This window comes from Microtus oregoni, unplaced genomic scaffold (assembly GCF_018167655.1).
Source record: "Microtus oregoni isolate MIOR12 unplaced genomic scaffold, Mior012 000113F_ref0000058, whole genome shotgun sequence".
Taxonomy (NCBI): domain Eukaryota; kingdom Metazoa; phylum Chordata; class Mammalia; order Rodentia; family Cricetidae; genus Microtus; species Microtus oregoni.
This window is the reverse complement of record NW_024544742.1, coordinates 455,844-476,662: the sequence shown is the minus strand read 5'-3', so window position 1 is coordinate 476,662 and position 20,819 is coordinate 455,844. Positions and strand designations below refer to the sequence as shown.

Sequence of the window (20,819 nt, the reverse complement as noted above, 5' to 3'; positions counted from 1 at the left end):
TTCAGCGTTGTCTACTAGCTACTTTTCCTGCTCTCTCTCCCAGGAGACGAACGTTTGAGCCTGAGATGGCAGCCACCCTGCTCATGGCTGGGTCCCAGATCAGACTTAATGCCAATGCCTTCTCGACATTTCTAACCATGTCTCTAATTTCAAGAAGAAAGGCTGGGACTAAACTCCTAGATGCTAAGTAGTGAGGAAGCATTGTGTGATTTCAGGCCCCTGTGACGTTTGAAGATATGGCCATGTACCTCACTCGGGAAGAATGGAGACCTCTGGATCATGCACAAAGAGACCTTTACAGGGACGTGATGCAGGAGAATCACGGAAATGTTGTCTCACTGGACTTTGAGATCTGGAGCGAGAACGAAACAAATTTGAAAGAGGAGCTTAGTGAAGATGTGGAGTTTGTGACCATGTCCGAAGAGCCTATTGGGGATGCTGAGAAGAACCCGGAAAGCGAAGAAGTCTTTGAAAGTGGGGACAGGTCCGAAAGACAGTGGGGAGAGCTGATCGCAGAGGAGTGGGTCAGCTACCCTCTCCAGCAGGTCACAAAGAAGTTCACACAGGCATCCGCTATCACATGTGTTCTCAGTGTGGGGAGGCCTTTAGTCAGATTTCAGACCTCAATCGACACCAATAAACGCACATGGGACACCGAGCCTACAAGTGTTAAGAATGCGCCAAGGGCTTCAGCCGCAGCTCCCACCTTAACCAGCATCAGAGAACACACACGGGCGAGTATCAAGGTTATGATAAAAATTTTTACTTAAAGCTAAAGAAAACTGTGATGTCTAAAGAAAGTATCCAATTGTTGTCATGAATTGAACTTTCTTTTTTCTATGAGTGTGTTCCTATTTCCAGACTTCAGAAAGATATAAATAGACTAAAAATATATGAGGCACTAGAGTCATGCCTAGGTGAGAACTATTGTTAGATGTTTGACAGCTTCCTGTAATTTCTTCTGCAATAATATCCAAGGTATTATCTTTAAGTGGATACAGAATGCACATTCAAATACACACAAGAAGATGCAGGGCTGGTTCAACATATGAAAATCTATTAATGTAATCCATCATATAAATAAACTGAAAGAAAAAAACCATATGATCATTTCATTAGAAGCTGAAAAAGCATTTGACAAAATTCAACACCCCTTTATGATAAAAGTCTTGGAGAAATTAGGGATACAAGGGTCATACCTAAACATAATAAAAGCTATATACAGCAAGCCGACAGCTAACATTAAGTTAAACGGAGAAAAACTCAAAGCCATCCCACTAAAATCAGGAACACAACAAGGATGTCCACTCTCTCCATACCTCTTCAATATAGTGCTTGAAATTCTAGCAATAGCAATAAGACAACATAAGGGGATCAAGGGGATTCGTATCAGAAAAGAAGAAGTTAAGCTCTCGTTATTTGCAGATGATATGATAGTACACATAAGCGACCCCAAAAACTCTACCAAAGAACTCCTACAGCTGATAAACACCTTTAGGATTGTGACAGGATACAAGATCAACTCCAAAAAATCAGTGGTCTTCCTATACACTAAGGATAAGGAAACAGAGAGGGAAGTTAGAGAAGCATCACCTTTCACGATAGCCACAAATAGCATAAAATATCTTGGGGTAACTCTGACCAAGGATGTGAAAGATCTATTTGACAAGAACCTTAAGTCTTTGAAGAAAGAAATTGAAGAGGACGCCAGAAAATGGAAGGACCTCCCTTGCTTTTGGATTGGGAGGATCAACGTAGTAAAAATGGCAATTTTACAAAAAGCAATCTATAGATTCAATGCAATCCCCATCAAAATCCCATCAAAATTCTTCTCAGATCTGGAGAAGACAATAATCAACTTTATATGGAAAAACAAAAAACCCAGGATAGCCAAAACAATCTTATACAACAAAGGATCGTCTGGAGGCATTACCACCCCTGACTTCAAACTCTACTACAGAGCTGCAGTATTGAAAACAGCTTGGTATTGGAATAAAAACAGAGAAGTCGACCAATGGAATCGAATAGAAGACCCTGACATTAACCCACAAACCTATGAACACCTGATTTTCGATAAAGGAGCTAAAAGTATACAATAGAAAAAAGAGAGCATCTTCAACAAATTGTGCTGGCAAAACTGGATGTCAACTTATAGAAGAATGAAAATAGATCCATATCTATCACCATGCACAAAACTCAATTCCAAATGGATTAAAGACCTCAACATCAGTCCGAACACACTGAACTTGATAGAAGAGAAAGTGGGAAGTACTCTACAACACATGGGCACAGGAGACCACTTCCTACGTATAACCCCAGTAGCACAGACATTAAGGACCTCATTGAATAAATGGGACCTCCTGAGACTGAGAAGCTTCTGTAAAGCAAAGGATATTGTCGCTAAGAAACAAAGGCAACCCACTGACTGGGAGAAGATCTTCACCAACCCTGCAACTGACAAAGGTCTGATCTCCAAAATACATAAAGATCTCAAGAAACTAGACCGTAAAAGGCTAATCAATCCAATTATAAAATGGGGCACGGAGCTGAACAGAGAATTCTCAACAGAAGTCCAAATGGCCAAAAGACACTTAAGGTCATGCTCAACTTCCTTAGTGATCAGGGAAATGCAAATCAAGACAACTTTAAGATACCATCTTACACCTGTCAGAATGGCTAAAATAAAAAACACCAAGGATAGCCTTTGCTGGAGAGGCTGTGGAGAAAGGGGTACACTCATCCATTGCTGGTGGGAATGCAAACTTGTTCAACCACTTTGGAAAGCAGTGTGGTGGTTTCTCAGGAAATTCGGGATCAACCTACCCCTGGATCCAGCAATACCACTCTTGGGAATATACCCAAGAGAGGCCTTATCATACAACAAAAATATATGATCTACTATGTTCATAGCAGCATTGTTTGTAATAGCCAGAACCTGGAAACAACCTAGATACCCTTCAATAGAAGAATGGATGAAGAAAGTATGGAATATATACATATTAGAGTACTACTCAGCAGTAAAAAAACAAGGACTTCTTGAATTTTGCATGCAAATAAACGGAAATAGAAAACACTATCCTGAGTGAGGTAAGCCAGACCCAAAAAGAGGAGCATGGAATGTACTCACTCATATTTGGTTTCTAGCCATAAACAAAGGACATTGAGCCTATAGTTAGTGATCCTAGAGAAGCTAAATAAGGAGAACCCAAAGAAAAACACATAGGCATCCTCCTGAATATTAACCTTCATCAGGCGATGAAAGGAGACAGAGACAGAGATACACATTGGAGCACGGGACAGAAATCTCAAGGTCCAAATCAGGAGAAGAAGGAGAGAGAGTACGAGCAAGGAACTCAGGACCGCGAGGGGTGCACCCACACACTGAGACAAAGGGGATGTTCTATTGGGAACTCACGAAGGCCAGCTGGCCTGGGTCTGAAAAAGCCTGGGATAAAACCGGACTCACTGAACATAGCGGACAATGAGGACTACTGAGAACTCAAGAACAATAGCAATGGGTTTCTGATCCTACTGCACGTACTGGATTTGTAGGAGCCTAGGCAGTTTGGATGCTCATCTTATTAGAACTGGATGGAGGTGGGGGTTCCTTGGACTTTTTACAGGGCAGGGAACCCTGATTGCTCTTCGGGCTGAGCAGGGAGAGGGACTTGGTTGGGGGAGGGGGAGGGAAATGGGAGGCAGTGGCGGGGAAGACACAGAAATCTTTAATAAATAAATAAATTTAAAAAAAGAAAAAAAACAAATACACACAAGAGACACACACATACATCACATATCTACAATGAACACAAGTTTTAAGACAGTTTTTCACTCATGAAAACTTTTCTCCTGTAAACATTCATTCATTTCTGTAAAAGAGGAGCTGAGAGTACAGTTTACTTACACAATGAATTGGTTCATGTAAAGAAAAAGCAAACTTAGACTTGAAGTAAAAGAAATTAATTCTTCTAAGAAAGCTTTCCAGGCCGGGCAGTGGTGGTGCACATTTTTAATCCCAGCACTTGGGAGGCAGAGGCATTTCCAGGACAGGCCCCAAAGCTACAGAGAAACCCAGTCTCAAAAAACAGAAGAAAAAAAAAACAAAAACCAAAAAAAGAAAGTTTCCCAGTAGAAATATCTGGTGCTGATCTCCTCCACTCCCCAGGAAATATTTCATAATATATGACCAATTCCTCTGTCATCTTCTGAACTAAGTTCCCAAACAGAGGCATCAATTGTATCTTGGCTCAACTCCAGGAGTTTCTGAAACATTCCAGTAAAAGAGGTATTCACATAAATCTTGAATCAGATTTATTTGAGAAGGAAGAAAACATGAGTATGAATACCTCTGCAAAGTGTGGAAAGGGGTAGCTGCATACTGAATGAGCATAAGACTCAAATAGGACTTCTTAATAACCGAGAGCAAAGGAGATTTTGATGGTGGGAATTTGCTGGATTTCAATCCCTGATCCTGAAAAAGCTCAGGGATGAGCTTGATTTTATGCCAAGGGATTCATTGCTTTTGTGCTCAGTGGACAAGGATAGAGTTTGTTTTTATGGATCTGATTTGAGAGGCAAATTGTGTGTCTTTACTGGCCCCTTTTAATGTTGGCTCTTTTCAGAGAGATGTTGTTTCTTTAACTACTTCTAGATTCAGAGAAAAGGTACTTTCTTTTGGCTCTGGTTTCAGGACAAATGTATGTTTCTTTAAATACCCTTTCTCCAACCAATAATGCTTCATAAAATGTTTGTCCATTAGTTTGCTACTTCAAACTAAAATAATAAGAGGTATCATGATGCTTGAACAAATTGTTGACACTATAAAATTCTTTTCTATACAATAACTGTTTTTGTTTAAAGAATAGTTTACAAAAAGCACTCAGTTTTTTCCTCAGGTCCAAAGATTATGGTAATATGCACCACAAACTTAATCAGATTGATTACACACAAAAAGTCTTACTCCTATATGAAGCACAAAACATTCTGACACTGATTTTCATAGAGTATCACTACAGTATGATTTTTCTCATGTTTTTAAAGAACACACATATTAAACTCAGAGTTTCTCTATAGGATGTCTTATTTTACATATTTGGAGATGATTGGGAAAAGGGATTCAGGACAGATTCCATTCACATGTATCTCTCCAGTATGTGTTCTTTTATGCAATTGAAGATGATTGTGACATGCAAAGTCCTTACCACATTGATTACATTCAAAGGTTTTCTCTCCAGTATGTGTTCTTTTGTGCCTTTGAAGATGACTGTGTTGAGCAAAGGCCTTACCACACTGATTACATTCATAGGGTTTCTCTCCAGTATGTGTTCTTTTATGCACTTGAAGAGTACCACGTTGAGCAAAGGCCTTATCACACTGATTACATTCATAGGGTTTCTCTCCAGTATGTGTTCTTTTATGCCTTTGAAGAGTACCACGTTGAGCAAAGGCCTTACCACACTGATTACATTCATAGGGTTTCTCTCCAGTATCTGTTCTTTTATGGTATTGAAGGTGACTAAGATGTGCAAAGGCCTTACCACACTGACTACATTCATAGGGTTTCTCTCCAGTATCTGTTCTTTTATGCTTTTGAAGAGTACCGCATTGAGGAAAGGCCTTACCACACTGATTACATTCATAGGGTTTCTCTCCAGTATGTGTTCTTTTATGCATTTGAAGAGTACTAGGTCGAGCAAAGGCCGTACCACACTGATGACATTCACAGGGTTTCTCTCCAGTATGTGTTCTTTTATGCCTTTGAAGATGACTATGACGTGCAAAGTATTTACCACACTGATTACATTCATAGGGCTTCTCTCCATTTTGTGTTCTTTTATGCGTTTGAAGATTACTGTTCTGAGCAAAGGCCTTACCACACTGATTACATTCATAGGGTTTCTCTCCAGTATGTATTCTTTTATGCATTTGAAGAGTACCACATTGAGCAAAGGCCTTACCACACTGATTACATTCATAGGGTTTCTCTCCAGTATGTGTTCTTTTATGTGTTTGAAGACTATCCTGACGTGCAAAGCATTTACCACATTGATTACATTCATAGGGTTTCTCTCCAGTATGTGTTCTTTTATGCATTTGAAGAGTACTAGGTCGAGCAAAGGCCTTACCACACTGATGACATTCACAGGGTTTCCCTCCAGTATGTGTTCTTTTATGGTATTGAAGCTGACTATGATGTGCAAAGTATTTACCACACTGATTACATTCATAGGGCTTATCTCCATTATGTGTTCTTTTATGCCTTTGAAGATTACTGTTCTGAGCAAAGGCCTTACCACACTGATTACATTCATAGGGTTTCTCTCCAGTATGTATTCTTTTATGCATTTGAAGATTACTGTTCTGAGCAAAGGCCTTACCACACTGATTACATTCATAGGGTTTCTCTCCAGTATGTGTTCTTTTATGTGTTTGAAGATTATCCTGACGTGCAAAGCATTTACCACATTGATTACATTCATAGGGTTTCTCTCCAGTATGTGCTCTTTTATTCTTTTGAAGATGACTGTGATCAGCAAAGGCCTTACCAAGCAGATTAAGTTCATATGATTTTTCTTCATTATGTGTTCTTTTATGACTTTGATGAGTTTCATAAAGAACAAAGTCTTTATCATCTTGACTATATTCATAGAGTTTCTCTCCAGTGTGTGTTCTTTCATGCATTTGATGATGACTGTGATAATCAAAGGCTTTACCACATTGCTTAATTTCACAGCATTTTTCTCTGGTATGTGTTTTTTCATTCCTTAGAAGGTGAGTGTCATAAGACAAGGCTTTAGCACAGTGAGAACATACTGAAAATTTCTCTCCAATTTGATTTCTTTCAATCCTGCAAGGATAATTTACACATGTAAAAGCTTTACCACATTCAATACACTGTTGAACCTCAGATCTGTATGAATTAATTTCATAATTTGTTCCAATTGTAAAAATGAATCAAATATTAATGTCTTATAACTTCATTTAAAATCATGTTTTCTTCTTTTATTAGGAAAAATATTTGTGATGATAAATTCCTGTGCGTCATGGTTTACCATTTCATCTATACCTATCCCTATATTTTTCTATGATATTTTTCACATTTTTAAAAAAAAATCCATACACTGAGTGCCTTACAAACTTTACTGCATTCATAAATTTTACTATGAATCATTATACATTGGCTAAGTGAACTAAGACACCAAGAAGTATTGGCAGACTTAGAACTCTTTGGGCTTTTTTGTAATGTGAAGTTGTTTATGTATTAACAATGATGGTAGAAAACCAATTACTGTATACTTGGACTTAATTGAACAAGTATACTCTCCATGGGAACTACAGTTTATCTTCTAATTGTTCTTAATGAGATGTATGCTATATCTTTCCATATCCATATTCTCATATGCTTGTATCAAGGGGAACATATGATATACATAGTAAAGGAAGAATAGTAAATAAAAGATTTCCACATTGAATCCTCATGGTTTCACTTGCTGTTCCTCATAGACTTGTGGTATAGATATTAAGGTTTCTCCACAACAACTGCCCCTTGACCCTTGACTCTAATTGCCACTTTCACTAAACTTAGCAAGTCACAAAAAGTATATGAGTAATCCAAGTCTTACCATGAGCTATTGATTTAGGAGAAAGTTTGCATCTACACTCATCACTGAAATGTGTATACAGTTTTTGTCATGAGTAGCAAGAAAGAAATGGACTGACAGATCTACTACATAGCTCTCACATTGCTATGATTCAAATGGTGATATCTGTTGAGTCATTGCTTCCTTGACTTTTTCTTAAATGAATGCCTTGCAAATGCAATTCACATATGAGAAATTGAGGAATATGGATTTGTGAGAATTTAATAACCATCAATGCATTTAAAGGTGGGCTTATTTACACTGTTGCTTCTGATTAATTGTTCCAGGACATATTACAAACTCATCCGAGGCACATTGTTATAAACTTGCACAGGAAAATTACCTTTCAGGTCTTCTAGAACATTGACTATGTTCTTCAGTGTTACAGTCCTCCAAAATGTACCCTGAAATACAGTACCAGAATATGTATGTTATATTACTTAATATTGTACAACAATTAGCTCATTATCTTAAGTGCACCTAACAACTATGATTGTGTTATTCATCTCATTTTCTTCTTTCTAAATCAAATTACAGAACAACATTATAAGGCAAGGAAAGGTTGTCTCCATATTTTGAAACATGAAGGAAATTCATTTTTACCTATAGTAGTGAGGTTCCTGTAGGTCTCCAGCATCACATCTTTGTAGAGATTTCTCTTGAAGGACTCAGCAAATCCCACTCTTCCTGAGTGAAGTTGATATGTAGATCATCATAGGTCACTGCCTTCAAAAATATACCACACATGTATACAATGTAAGCATGACAGTGACATCATTGGAAATGCATACTTCTTTGAAAGTACAGTTGTATGATTCTGGTGCTCCCCATTCTTATTCTGTGATATAGTCAGTTACTTTAGAAGTAAATTGAAAAGGAGAGTCAATTCTGTCATTTCTATACACTTTGAATGGGATTTCACCTTATAAGAACAATATCTATTAACAGGGTGAGACAAGAAAAAAGATCAACAGTAAATTGTATGCATGAGAAAATTGTATGAAAAATTACTCATTATAGAAAGAAAAAAAGATACACAAATGTGTGAATTGGTGTATTGTGCCTTTAACCACAACACTCAGAAAACAGAGGTGGGTATATTTGTCTCTGAGTTGAATGCCAGTCAAGTCTATGCAATCAGGTCCAGGAGAGGTGGCAGTACAGACTCTGTCTCCATTGCAAACCTCAGTGTTACAAACAATGGGATAGAAAAACTAACAGGCTTTTATTGAAGTTTCTACAAAGAGTTGTTTTCTCTCCAGTTCTGTAGTCTTCTTCCAGACCCTGAAGTATCCTAATATAAACTGCAATACCAATAACATTTTGAAGAAAAACAACTTCCTGTATAAAACAGTTACAAGTGGACAGATGAAAACAGTAGAAATATAAATGTTGGTCATAAATTATCAACACAGACCTGGAGAGAGGGCAGATTAATTCAGCACTCTTGCTGATCTTGAATGGAGATGGACAAATTTGCCTGTCCTTACATGGGGATTACAACTATCCATTTTTCCAGGGTCAGGATTTCTGATATCCTTTGATCACTCTCATGGTACATATCCATGCAGGCATATAAAACAGTCATATTGATTTAAAAAATCAAAGCAAGCATAACAAGCAAGAAGATGTTCATACAACTGTAATTTAATAACTAAAAATACTCAGGCAGTATTAATGCTATCAATCCATGGGATGGCATCCTGGGAATCAGAGAGATACCCTCTGTCAAATTTTTTTTAAAGATTTATTTATTTATTATGTATACAACATTCTGCCTCCATGTATGCCCACACGCCAGAGGAGGGTGCCAGATCTCAGTACAGATGGTTGTGAGCCACCATGTGGTTGCTGGGAATTGAACTCAGGACCTCTGGAAGAGCAGCCAATGCTCTTAACCTCTGAGCCATCTCTCCAGCCCCCTCTGTCAAATTTTAAAATTCAAGATAAGCATGAAGCTCAGCACAGCAGCATATACTTGACATAAAAAATACCTGCATTCCAAGGCCATCATCCAATAACATAGGAACAAATAGAGCCAGGAATGATGCCTCCCTTTAGTTTCAGGAATTTAGAGCCACACAATTACTTAGATAAGCAAAAAAAAAAAAAAAACAATTAAAACAGCAGGTTACCAAACTCTTGTGCACTGAATAACAACTGTTTCTGCTCTTTCTTATGTGATTTAGAGATCGAACCTATAATGATGGTAATAGCATTTCAGTATAAGTAGGAAGTTGGCTGATTAATGTCAAGCACAACACAGTATATAAATGTCAGGAAATTACTTTAGGGTATTGAAACTCATAGCATACAATGAGGAATTTCATCTAGAAAGGCTTCTCCTACTAAAGATCCACAGAAAATTGAAATAAAACCAATAAAGAGAGAAAGTTCTTCAAACACATGATGTTTTCTGGGGGGTTGTTCATTCAATCAAGGACATTCTGAACCCAGTCACTACTGGTCCATGGTCAACAACTGAAAGAAATCATTTCATCACATCAAAGCTTCACATTTAATGATCCTTAAAGGACTCTTAGAAGAAATGCAATACTAGCTCAGAAATGAGAAATAGATGTTTATTTATTAGGGATAGACTCACAAATCAGAATCCTATGCTTGAACTGAGTTCAGAAACTGAATCATGCAGCCAGAAAAGAGGCTGGACTCATGCTCTATACTGGCATATATAGTATAAGAGGCCACGCCCCAGTGGTCAGGAAACCACTGGATGTAAAACTTCCTACAGCACATTCTCCTTTTGTTTAAATAAGAGAGTTCTAAGCCCAATACACAATTATATACAATAAATAAGAACAATATATTCATTAATTATCCTATCCTAACTAGTTTATGTCTTGTATAATAACTTGGCCAAGTCATGAGAGGAAAGTAACTTCAACTATCTAGTCTTTAACCCCATCAAAGATCCAAGAAGGGAAATAATATTACTTGAGTAAGCAAGAAGTGCAATCTAGCAACTTTCAAAATGTGCAACAAATTACAGAGACAACTGGCTCCCTGGGCAATCATCCAAAGTCTCATTTGCAATGTTGAAGCAACCAACTTTGGCAAAGACCTAGAATAACTGACTGACCACTTAAGGAGGTAGGAAATTTTTAAGAATCATCTTATCCTGTCTTGGCAAGATTTAACAGTCCTGCTTATCCATTTTTGGATATCATGTATTTTGTCAGTAGTTGAGATATGAACATGTCTTTGCCTAAAGGCCAGTTTTGCCAAGAAGAAAACAAGCTCCAAGTAAAATGACTGGTGCTCAACATTCTCTGGGGAATAGATCCGTGCTACCAGGAGCAATTGTGTCTCACTTCAACAGTACCCTAAGTTATTTAAATGTCATATTCTACAGCTCTTTGAAGTGGTTGAAGATTATTTATCTATGCAGAATATAATCTCTACTTATCTAAAAAACCTGACTAGTCTAACTATAAGTATGACAAACATAGATGACTATTGATCTATAATTCTCAATACCTATATAATTTAAAGACTAAGACTTCATATGAGAATATTATACAATAAACAACTGTGCAACAAATGAGGACAATGAATTCAAAATGTAAACAATGTATAAGTATCTTTATCAGAGGTAGAAATGTACATTGCAAAATGATAAATATATTTCAATATATAAAAATGTTTGAAGCAGAGGTAGAAACATGGATGCATTCAATATTCAATATAATTGAACATTGTATCAATGTACAACAATCTATACCAATGTAATTGCCTGTAAATTATAACTCACAAGCATTCACTCTATTACTCACTATTATTAGTGTGAGTAAGCTCACACTATTCTATTATGCCATCCAATTTTCCCTTTTTTTTTCAAAGAGATTATTGAGCCTATAAAATTTCCCTTCCAACCCACAACCCTATACCAATTATTATCAACCCTTCAATGATGTCCCTAACCCTGAGGACAACCTTTGTTTGGAGAGGGGATGTCATCTTTTAGAATTACTTCCAGCGGTCATGGGGTTGATATTCTTTCTATGGGAGCCTATGAAAGTAAAATGATGGTTAGGTTCCAAGATTACTATCTGGTATAATTGCAAATAGTCTCTGAGTACTTGGTAGGGTTATTCTGACTTCCTATTGGGAGGTCTGCCCAGAACGTTGTAAAAAAGTGCACCACTTCAGCTAAACAAGTTGGAGCCATCTTGATGAGCTGCTAGGCAAAACAGGTCTAGTAGTAGTGCTATCATCATCAAGATGTAATATCAAACAGGTTGAGTTGTTGTTCCTGGAAACTTCAAAAATTACTGCAGGAAAATTCATTGTTCATTGCGGAAAACTTAAACTTTATTTATATAGACATATGCAGACATATATATTCAATGACATGTACAACAGAGACAAAAATTAGATATGAAGAAAAGTAAAATTTTATTCTAAATTCTTTTTTTCTTTCTGTCCCATATTATGGCTCTTAACAGGAGACAGAATCTCTGATTTTTATTTTAACAACATGCTTGGATTTATAGAGGGACAGAGCCAGTGTCAAACTCCAAAGCCAACTCTATAGATTCATAAATATACATCCACCTACAAAAGGCACCCAATGAAATGAGGATAAAAGTGTAGATTATTGAATCTGCTCTTGTTGCGGGAGGTCCTCCTGCTCCTCCAGCCTATAGCTGCTGAGATACCTGCCCATTGGGGCGTGGTCTCTCTCCCTTTAAAAAAGCGGCCACTTCCCTCTCGTCTCTCTCTTCACTTCCTACTCCACTCGTGACTAGACTCCCTTCCTGGTTGCATAGAGGGCTGTTGCCTGGGACAGTGATCTGTAAGTTTTTTCCCCTTTAAATAAATACCACCCTATTAATCATAATTCCAAACTGGTGTGGCATTGTTTGTGACTTACGCCTTCATGATCTAAAAAGAATAAAGGGGCATATATATGTATTCTGATAAGATAAAAGGGTGGATCATTAAAATTAATTTTAAAAAGTAACTACTGATTTATGTATTTTACATTGATATAGATATGGATGCTTCCTTTTGATACTAATTTGACATTATTTTTTGTTAAAACATAATGTCTATAATTTTATATTCTTACTCAAGATATTTACCTAACACAACTCACTTAAACATGTAATGAAAATATCTAGTCCTTGAAAGTTATTATTATCAGCTAGAATATGAAGTACTGCATGTTAGTACATGTTATTGCAATTGAAATTATATTCAAGTTAGGTAGGTTTTCAACATTATACAGAATTTTATTAGCTGATTCATATGTACATACATTAGAGAAAATGTTTGAAGAAGTAGAGCAAACTTTGTCTCATTGGGGATTACAAATTACTTCTGAAAATATACAAAAAATATACAAAAAAATATAAAAAAAATCATTCTAAGTGAGGTAAGCCAGACACAAATGACAGTGGTGTGAACTCCCTTATACATTAATATTAGTTGTAAAGGGTAATCATGCTACAACCCACAGACACAGAGAGGTTAGTTAACAACAAAGGCTCAAGCGGGGATACATGGATCTCCCTCAAAAGGGAAACTAGAATAGGTCTTCTTCTGGATTGATGGGGGTAGGTGGGGATGGGTATAGGAGAAAGCAGGATCAGGAGAGTTGGATGTAGTGAGAATGAAGAAAGTCTACAGGAATTGGAGAACATTTGGAAGTTGGTATGGTACCTAGTACAGTAAATACTCATTAGATTGTGTGAAAATGCCCCTAGCAAGGACTTGTAGGAAAGGGGAATAAGAAGCCTGTGGAGCCTTCTCTAAGCAGGCAAAGTTTTCTATGTTGGGACTGGGACACCAACCCAGCAACAGTATCTTCAATCTACAACTCGTCCTGCTTGCAAGATATATTGAGTTACTTGTTCTTAGAACTTGTAGGAGTAAACAACAAATAACTCGTGAAACTTCAGGCCCATTCCATTAGAGGGAGACAATGCCCATACTAATTGGATGTTCAAGACCTGAGCTCACTACACTACAGGTCTATGATAGAGCCAAACAAGATAGGAAAAAAGTCCAAGAAATGATTTTTCATGATATTCTGCTATTCTCATAGAATGGTGCCTCAGCCAATTGTTATCAGACTGGCCTATTCCAGGAACTGAAAGCACCAGGAGCAGACACGGGCATTCAAACAATAAGAGGAGCTAAGGAGACCCTGCTGGCAATGGGGAGGAAGTACCATAGCAACCACCTCCCACCTTGGTTGAGGACACTAGGTTAACACAGCCCACAGAATCAACTAAGCTGGAGTTATTAGTGCTCACAGAGACTCGTGATCTTATAGGGGCCTGTGCTAAAAGCTTTGCATATACATTATCAGTACATACTTTGGTGTTTTGTGGGACCTGTAATACTGGGTGTGTATATGTGGGGTGTACTTTAACTCATTTGATAGTTCTTGAGACCCCTTTCCTCATACGGGGTTTTTATATTCAGGCTTGATATGGATTCTGCCTAGTCTTTATTTAACTTGTTGTTCCATGTATATGGGGGTTCCCATGGAGGGGAGGCTGAGGCTGAGGATAAATTAGATTAAGAGAAATGAAGACAGACTCATAGGTTAGATTGAGAGGATGAAAGGTCAGTAGGAAACAGCCCGAGTTTATTTCTCAGCCAGCATATACACTAAACACAGTCAAAAGGCAGATCAAAAGCAGTACAGTCAGCTCCCCACCTCCCTGCACTGTGCTTGGAGGCAGCTCAAACCTGTGCATTATCTGATTCAGCTAAGCAGCTTCTAATCACTAACAAAAAGTGCCTCTGGATGGCCTACACTAGCACAATCTTAAAAGAAAAAAAAATGAGCTCTTTCAGCTGGGCAAAATGCTTTTTCTGTTGAGAAACGCAGATGTTACTCACAGCCCTCAAGGTTACTGGAAGAAGCACAGCAGGCATGCTTGAACTCAAAGGCTTTTTTAAGTCTGAAATGATTCCAGATGGAAACTGAGTCACACGTGGGCTCCCACATTGGACTGGGAATTTTATAGAGCTAAGAACTAGGGGCTGGATGCTGTGCTTCTCTGATCTTTCAGCTTTCAGCCCTACTCTCTGACTACAGGGTTTATAAATAAGATCAATTTGCACAACACCTAAAAACTAATTTTTAAAAAAGGGGTTCTTCTTAATTCCTATTCATGATTTTGGGTCTAAATCTCTACTAGCAAGTAACTAACAATTAAGTTTTTGAATTCTGTATGTAAATAATAAACTATGCTCTTTTAACCTCTTTGAGCTTTACTACATACAGCACTTAAAAGGTTTTCTATAGTAAACCACGATCATTCTTAACAGTGACCATTAAAATCTTGGGGCCCCACACCATTGATTCCTCCTAGAGTGTGGTAATGCCACTAAACTGTCTGCTCCCCCCCCCCAAAGGTCAACTTTGGGCTATGAATTATTCAGGAAATTTCCAAGATTACTATCTAAGATGGTCCTCATGCACTATACTAGCCAGAACTTGAGATAATTCCTCCACTTTCCCATTACACAAAGACTGGACAAGAGATAATACAGGCAATTCTCCCATGAATTGAAATTATCTTAGGTTTATTTCAGGGACCCTTATAGATAGATACCATTGCCCACAGACAACAAAAAATAATTTCAAAAGCATGGTTCCCATATTCCCAAGTGTTGGGGTAAGCTGTTTGGTCATCCATTAGGTCATGATTTATGTCATCATTGAGGTGGCGGTGGTAACAGGTTACTACGGGTTACGGTAAAAAATATAAACGAAGAAGATTATATTCAGTTATCTTGTTCTGAGAAGAAAAAGGGAAGGTATAGAAATTATAGGATAAATGATGGATTACTAAATTGGCTTTAAATCAAAACCAACTATTTTTATTAAATATTTTACATTATGATAGGTTTTAGTATATTAATACATGTTTGAGAATATTTTTGTTATACTGTATATATTTCTAATCTTCTTTAACATATTTTTGTATATTTATGCAAATTCAAGGTTATTTTTGATAAAAACATACTGTACATATATTTCTACTCTTATGTAAGGTTTTTGTGCCCAACAAGTCACTTAACGATGCAAAATAAATCTCTAGCCCTGCTGTCAAAATGAAGAGGTCCAGGCTCTTTACGGGACATTTGCTTTCTGACCCCAGTAAAACAGCCTACTGCAGGTTCCCAGGCTTACTGGGTCCTGTGGGGAGGAATTAGCACCAGCTTGGACCCCCGCTGGCATGTGTGCCTCTACAGGAGGACTTAGTTCCGTGACCCTGGCACTAGCACAGGCTACTTCCCCTGGGCAAGGGCCACAGATCTTTGGCACAAGGCTTCACATGGCACCTGCAGAGGGGAGGCTGCCATTCAGTCCCTAGCACCTTAGTTTCCAGGGAGAACAAGCCTTCTCTTTGGAAAGGAGACCCTCCCCCACTCCGGGAACCCCATTGGGGATCCTCCCAGGACCTGGCTCCAGCCTCAGCTCCATCCACAGTGAGCTCCTAGCTGTATAGCACAAGCTTCCCACACCCCACCTCAGTACTCACAGCAAGCTAGCAGCTTTTCTCTGAATGGGATTCCAGAAGCCCCACTTGGAACAGAAGTGGATGAAGGGAATCACAGTTGTGCCAAACTGGCACATTCTCAAAGACCCCTAAAGAGAGACTGGGGAGGAAATGATCAATGGCTGACTTGACTGGTGGGCTGGGAGGAAAGCTAGTAAACCACCAGAGGCCCCATGAGGAATCCATTCTAGGGAACTTTTCAGGTCAGGATTGGTGGGCCATCTGGAAGCATCAACTTAGTTCCTTGGGAAGGCCACATCCTTCACCATGGGAGGCTCCTCTTGAGCCCTCACACTAAGCCCAAGGATTGGGGAGCACCAGGCCTGGCTAGGTGGCACTGAGAAATGTTAGCTTTTTCACATAGGCAGTGGGCAGAAGTGGAAGAGGAAGGCCCTTGAAGACACTCCTGCTTGTAAAAGCTGGGAAGACCTTGGCATTGGCTGCTATAGGGGGAGGGAACACCCCGGACTGTTTAAGGAAGCCCTCCTCCCCCGAGTCCTCCTGCACCGTGCTGGTGGACTCCAGTCAGCACAGGGACTTCAGGGGCAAGCATTCCCCTCTCGTGCATGCTCTGGCCCCAGTCTCTACCTGCTGTAGCAGGGAGAACTAGCTGTGAGCAGAGGTGGGCAGGATTACACAGCCCAAGAGGAGGGATGAGCCATCAGCTGGGCTTATTCCTGAGCAGCGACTAAGGGAGCCAAAGCCTTTGTTTGGTTTTAATACAGCTAAGATGGCTCTCCCGTTAGTGAGCTCCCCTGTGGAGTGGGGTGCGGAGGAGGCTCAGTGCACTGAGGGAAGAGTAATGCGCCCTGGGCTCGGGAGTTGACGCTAGAAGTTTGAGCGCCAGCGCGCCGGCACCAATAGCGGAGGCTCCTTGCCCAGGCAACAGGCCTTGACACCGTCCACATAGTTAAATACAAATGGAGATTGTATGTAAAGGTTAAAGGCAAAGTGGTCCATATTGAGAAAATACTGGAGAAATTAGGCTTCTCCGAGTTTGGCATACTGAAATTGACAAGAAAGATGTTTTTACACACAGCGCCCTGCTCCCAATTCTCTAAGCCGATTAAGCCCAAAGCGCAAGTTATTCAGAGTTCTGTCCCTAGATTTAGAAATTAACAGGACCGCATGGGACTTCACAACACAGCGAATCTGGCGGCAGGTTCCCACACGGATCCCGGGAGAGCGCAGCACGCTGTCTCCCGCCCCTCACCCTCTGCTCCTCCCCTTCAGGAGACAGCATTTCCCCCGCTCACCATGTTGTGGTTTTCCAGATTGCCAAAGCTCTCAGTTCATCATCTCCCTGCAACAGCAACTTCACCGCAGCACACCAGGCCACTGGCGCCAGGTTCTCTGCAAAGTCCGTTCTGAATGGGACGTCCTGAAAAACCCGGCACTACTCCTGACTGGCAGGTCACCCAAAGGGCCTGATTGGCTAGTGAGGTCTGAGTGACAAGAACACCTCCCACAGAGCTGTAGTGTGCTTAAAGACACAGCACAGAGGTTTCTGGTCATTTCTTCCACCCCAGTCAAACATCTTTTCTAGACTAACCAAGGTATGCATTTCAATATTACTTTCCCTGGCTCCAAAAGTAGACACTGCCATCTTCTTGAACTCCATAGGAACTTTCCCTTTTTCCTCCAGGACACACTGTGGCTAGCTAGCTTGTACAGTGCACTGTGCTAGGTGGGTGCAGGGATTTCCTGTCCCACAGGAGAAAGAATGCCCAGAATATTAACAACTAAAGAGAGTTTTAAGGTCATAAAAGTAGATGTTTATGCTGTGGCTTCACGCTGAGGTCAGATGAACTGAAGGTACTTTTTACATGGTTTTCACAGATATTTCACACAACAGAAAAGTGAAAAGCAGGAACCAGATCTCAAACAAGATGATAGGTCTTTTCCCCATCAGAAGGCTGGATGATGGTTTTATTACTGAAATTCGAAGCAAACTCCAGGAAAATGAATAATAATAAAAAGGGTAGTGTTCATGGAAATGTGAATATGTAGAGAATGTCTTCATGAGCACTATTGTCTGCCAGCACATCTTCCTCCATGGTCAGGTGAATAAAATATTCAACTGCAGTATTCAAGATTCTCCACATGAACAGGAGAGGTAGAATGAATCTCACCATGTACGTAAAAAGTGGGCTTATTAGAATGTCTCACAAGCTGTGTTTCAGGTTGTCTAAAAATAGCTACTTATAAATGACAATTAAAGAATCCAGTAGATTGCTTCTCAGCCTTTTCCCAAAGATGAAGTGAAGAACACAGTGGTTTTTCAGCCCACGAGGCTTGATGCCTCAGCTGGTTTTAAGTATTCACCAAAATTTCAAAGAAGTAGTCTCTAGTACTAGTAAAGGAATGAGTTTGGTCGCCAGAGCAAGGTGATAAAAAAGAGACTTTTCTACTTCAATATACTTTATATGCAATTGCTGCTACCAGAAGGTGAGAAGGTTAAAGTTAGATCATAGTCTTGTTCGATTCAGATTTTCTTGTTTTGGTGATTTCAAGACAGGATTTTTCTGTGTAGGTGTGGAAATCATTCGGTAGGCCAGACAGGTCTCAAACTCAGAAAATCCCAGTGCCTCTGGCTCTTGAGTCACAGTGTTAACGGTGTGCATGGCCACCAAGCAGCTAAAGGTGTATCCTATTATCTCAGACTATGCAGATTAATGGAGGATTTTCCCATTTAAAAACATTTAAGTAAAATCCCTCTCGGGTATAATTAATTCTTTGTCTACTAGTTAATTCCAGAGGAAGTCCGTTTGACTACCAAAAATAGCCATTTCAACAGCCAAGACAGAAGAAATGAGAAAAAAATTCTTGCCTGTAGAAGACATCAACAACTACGAGATTCTTCACTTGATCTTTGGGAAAAGGCTGAGAAGCAATCTACTGGATTCTTCAATTTTTATTGGTAGGCAGCTATTTTTCCCTTATCCCCCTTCCTGTGACCATAGGGCAGTTGCTAAGGCCTGGGCCTGTAGATTGTTGTAGCTTTGTCTGTCGGGAAGACTCAGCTGATTCTTCTCAGGCATTAAAAACTTTAAAGGCCATTTTCACTAATTCCCATATAGGAGTTTGGGGACCATCCTCAACTTTTTTTCCCTAATATCTGGTTCTGACTGAGGAAGCAGAATTATTAGTAGAAAAGGAAAGCAGCTACTTTTCTTTTTTTTAAATATTTATTTATTTATTTATTATGTATACAATATTCTGTGTGTCTGCCTGCAGGCCAGAAGAGGGCATCAAATCTCATTTCAGATGGTTGTGAGCTACCATGTGGTTGCTGGGAATTGAACTCAGGACCTTTGGAAGAGCAGGCAATGCTCTTAACCACTGAGCCATCTCTCCAGCCCAAGCAGCTACTTTTCTACCTGATAGATTTGGAAGAGAAAAGGGAACAGGGGAGAGACTAGCCCAGTGTGCATAAGGGATCCAGGAGTGCAGAGAGGTGGGAGGGGGAGGGGAAGGTTGAAATTGACCTTGAACCTCTGAATTGGGAAAGGGAGGGGGAAAGAATGTTGCTCCATGGGAGGGGTTGGGAAGTGTGGGTTTCAGGGAGTTGGAGAGGGGCCAGTGCCTCTGGCACTGTGGTGCTGAGAGACACTGGCTACTAAGTGGGGGAGGGGGGGCAAGAGTGCAGAGGCCAAAAATCATGGACATATATATGTAAGCTCTGTTTATTTGTATCAGACAAGCTCAATTTAAAAAGATCTTTGTAAGAGGCTCATAGGGGCAACAACAGACCTGGCTTTGAACTGTAAGTGTCCATTTTAGTCTATGCCCAACCACGTGGCCTAAGTCCATTTTAGCATGTCCTCAACTGTATATTGGATGCCTGGTGTCCCAGGACAGACAGATCTCCAACTCAGCCAAGCCTGATCCCACGGGATTGACTGCCACCTGACTTGACTTCCCGGTGTGAGTTCATGACTTCAGCGGGAATCCGAAAACGACAAAAATAAGTATGAATGGGTCCCCTAGAACTCTATAGCATCGATAAGAAAAGGGACTCATCAAGACGCCGCTGTGGCCCAGAAGCCATTTGTCAGCGTGGTGTAGAGAGCTCAAACTATAGAGTAGGGGCCTTCCAACACATGGCCTGCGAAGTGGAAAGGGCCTGGCCTAGCTTGGCGGGAACCTCCAAAATGTTAGGAATATTCATTTTTTAAAAAATGTATTTATTTACTTTATTATGTACACAATTGTCTGTGTGTATGCCTGCAGGCCAGAAGAGGGCACCAGACCTCATTACAGGTGGTTGTGAGCCTCCAAGTGATTGCCAGGAATTGAACTCAGGACCTTTGAAAGAGCAGGCAATGCTCTTAACCACTGAGCCATCTCTCCAGCCCCTAGGAATATTTCTTACTACTAGCTCCCTGCCGACGCAAAATTCCCAATCAAGCCAAATCAAAACAAGCCAAATTAAGAAATATCCAGGTTTAATGGGCGATCTGTGCTCTCAGGGGGCCCTGAGCGGGAACCAGGAAGCCGCAGAAATGCTACCCCCAGGAGGAAGAGAGGGAGACCACGTGTTCCTCTTTTGGGGAATCACTTAAAGACCCTGCAGAGTGGTCCTGACCCATCCCTGGGGGTGGGGTCAGGACCTGGCCAGCTGGGAATTAGT

The 20,819-nt window shown here is 39.9% G+C and overlaps 1 pseudogene; it reads left to right on the top strand.

The window, feature by feature from the left end:
* Positions 1 to 65: 65 nt before the first annotated feature.
* Positions 66 to 20,819, top strand: part of LOC121443843 — a 55,455-nt pseudogene continuing 34,701 nt past the window's right edge.